At 35.2% G+C, this 2,553-nt stretch overlaps 1 non-coding gene across 1 annotated transcript; it reads right to left on the bottom strand.

Annotated features, from left to right (window-relative positions):
• Window positions 1-695: 695 nt before the first annotated feature.
• On the bottom strand, window positions 696-799 carry LOC111818920. Its single transcript, XR_002822789.1, has one exon. It is a non-coding gene; the product is annotated as a U6 spliceosomal RNA (small nuclear RNA).
• Window positions 800-2,553: the final 1,754 nt, after the last annotated feature.

Genomic DNA, 2,553 nt, shown 5'->3' with positions numbered 1-2,553 from the left:
CTAGTAGATCAGACTCATAGTGATTCTCCTGTTTACAGTCTCCCAAGTGCTGGGATTACAGGCAGGCACCACCATGCCCAGTCTCAATCACGGCCCAGTTTCAATTGCTGTTTCAGCAGGCCCCGGGGGCTGGGCCAGCGCAGCAGGCCCAGAAATCGAAACCCCATCCTCAGAATCCAGCTTGTAGGTGCTTTAATCTGCTGAGCTATTTGACTGGCCCAAGACATGATTATTTTATGTCTTCCATTATAAATCTGTTTTTTTTTTTTTTTGGTGGGGAAGGGTTGGGGAGAAAGCTCAGTAGAATAAGCACTTGCCTGGCAAACGCAAGGTTCTGAGTTCAATCCGCAGTACAAGGGGCAAAAAATCTGTTTTTTTTTTTTTTTTTTTTTTTAAGTAAATTGGAATCTGAAGCTAAAATTCTTCAAGGATATAAATTGGCTACTAGTCAGTCTCTCAGAAACTAATATAACATATCATTTGCTAAAATCTACAGTAGCTACTTATTTGTTTGTAATTTATATTTGAGATTGCATCATCTATTACATTCTTACTGGTTTTGATAGTGATGGGATATAATTTTTAAACCATATAAAACAAAATCTGGTACACCTTTGTCTAATGACTTATTTTAAGGAGCTTAAAAACAATAAAAATGATACAGAATTTCAAAACAAAATGGTAGGAAATTAACAAAAAATATGGAATGCTTCACAAATTTGCATGTCATCCTTGCACAGGGGTCATGGAAATCTCTGTATTGCTCCAGCTTTAATATTTGTGCTGACAAAGTGAGCACTCTACTTCTTTTTTGAAAAAAAATTATTGAACCCGGGTCCTTGCACAAGTGCTCTACTACTGAGCTACATTCCCAGGTCTCCATGATGCTTTTTATAAGGAGAAATCCTATTGCTGAGTTTTAAAAGTATTGATACTTCTACTAGGATTTTAATGGTAACTTTTCTCTTGTAAACATAAGGTCAGAGTATTTTTTGGGGAATGTGTATGCAAACCCAAATTTGGAAGAAAATGAACTACAGTAAACTTTCAACAGAAAGGCAATTTGAGAATTTGGAAATTCATCATTTTAATGACACAAGAAATAAGCATTTCTCCTAAGAAGCCACCTGTAACACATTAACTATAAATCATAGTTTCTCAAGTGCTGTTTTGGGACTTTATGTTGCAATTCCAGATGCATAAGTTAAGTTGGTTGAGCAAGGCTAATGTTGCACTTGGGGTGAGCAAAAAGAAAGTGATGAAAGACAGGCCTTAAAATAAGTTAAGGGAGAAACATTTTGGAATTTAAACTTGGTGTCGAGTAAACATGGGGGAAAATAATGGAACATAAAATGACTAAGATTTTAATGTATAAACATATAAATAGCATTGGCTCATTAATTTGCTGATCTTATTATATTTTATTATTTTTAAAGTGCAGCATGAAAAAACTTCCTCTTATTTAAAAAAAACACCAAAAAATGTAAGTTTGAATTAACTCTGTTTCAATCTTGAAATGTACTGCATAATATATAGAATTCATTCTTAAGCATAATCCCTTGAACTTTTCAAATTCTCATTTTTAATTGTACTTTTATAGAACTTACAATGTGCCAGTTACTGTTCTAAGCTCTTTATAAATGTTAAATCATCAAATTCTTACAAAAATCATGTGGGGTCAGCACAATTATTCTCTTTTTACAAATGAGGAAACACATTATCTCTGGCTAGGTAAAATCTCCACATAGCAATTGTATCAGTCGGATTTCCCATTGGTGAGATGAAAAGCCTGACATTTGCCACAGAGAGAATGGTTAATTTGGCACATGGTTTCAGATGTTTCAGTTCATGTTGGTTGGCTTTGAGAAAGTAACATCATAGCAGAAGGAATTGATGGCTCAAAGTAACTCACCTTATGGTGGCTGGAAAGCAATGCACAGGGCAAGAGTTCTTCATTAGGGATGCACAGGTACAGTACTCCAAACAAGGGTACTCCCTCATGGTCCATCTCTCCAGCGGAGCCTCACCTCCTGACAGCGCCTTCAGCACGTTCAGGACCTGTTTGATCCAGTTATCTTTCTAGGAGTCTCTTAACTCAGTAAAATCAACAATTCAGTTTAACTGGCACAGAAATTAATTGACCAAAGTCACAAAGCTATTAAGTTATAGAGTCAGACGTAAAATCCAGACAATCACTCTAACATAGTTCTGCTATTTTCCCCATGCAAAATACAAAGCCTTCAAAAAATTATCTAGTATCAGAAAATATTTGAAAAATTTTAATGGAATGAAGTATTGAGGAATCTAAAGGCCAAGGTGGCTAATTATACTCTACTAATGCTACTTATAGACACTTGAATTCTTGGGATACAGATGAATGTCCATGTTGTATCTGTGTATTCAAAGTGGTTAGGATAGATATATAGTTACAGTCTCTTAATGAATAGAGGGATTTGTTCTAATGGTGTTTATAAATAGGATATCATGTCCGCATCTTGTACAGCAATTAACCACTAGGAAGAATGTATGCAATGTGTTAATTATTGAAACTGT

Source organism: Octodon degus, unplaced genomic scaffold (assembly GCF_000260255.1).
Source record: "Octodon degus isolate 3935 unplaced genomic scaffold, OctDeg1.0 scaffold00107, whole genome shotgun sequence".
Taxonomy (NCBI): domain Eukaryota; kingdom Metazoa; phylum Chordata; class Mammalia; order Rodentia; family Octodontidae; genus Octodon; species Octodon degus.
This window is presented reverse-complemented; position numbering and strand designations above follow the sequence as displayed.